This window comes from Dendrobates tinctorius, unplaced genomic scaffold (assembly GCF_039654945.1).
Source record: "Dendrobates tinctorius isolate UK_male_01 unplaced genomic scaffold, ASM3965494v1 ptg000020l, whole genome shotgun sequence".
In the NCBI taxonomy this organism is placed as follows: Eukaryota; Metazoa; Chordata; class Amphibia; order Anura; family Dendrobatidae; genus Dendrobates; species Dendrobates tinctorius.
The window spans coordinates 15,075,317-15,075,684 of NW_027361688.1; positions in this window are offsets into that span (position 1 = coordinate 15,075,317).

Here is a 368-nt window from a genome sequence, read left to right on the forward strand (position 1 = left end):
GGCGGCCTCTCTGCTCGGTGGTGGAGGCTGCAGTCCGAGATTATTTCTAGAGTCCATTATTCACTTACTTTGCATCATCGGATTTATTTCCTGTTGACTGTGAGATGCCAGCATAGTCCACAGCGTAGTACAGAGGCATGGGCACCAGAGGAGACGGTGGTCTTCAACCAATTAGAGGGGGGTCTCCGGCACAATATCGGGGATGGTGCAAACTGTGGGAATGAAACAAGTTGCATGATGAACACAGTGATTCCGATGACCAGGACGGTGACATGATGCTATTTACACTATTGTTCTATCATCACCAGCGATGTGCGAGTCATAATACCTCAACCTAAAGGGGGTCACTGTCACTACAAGGCCCGTCA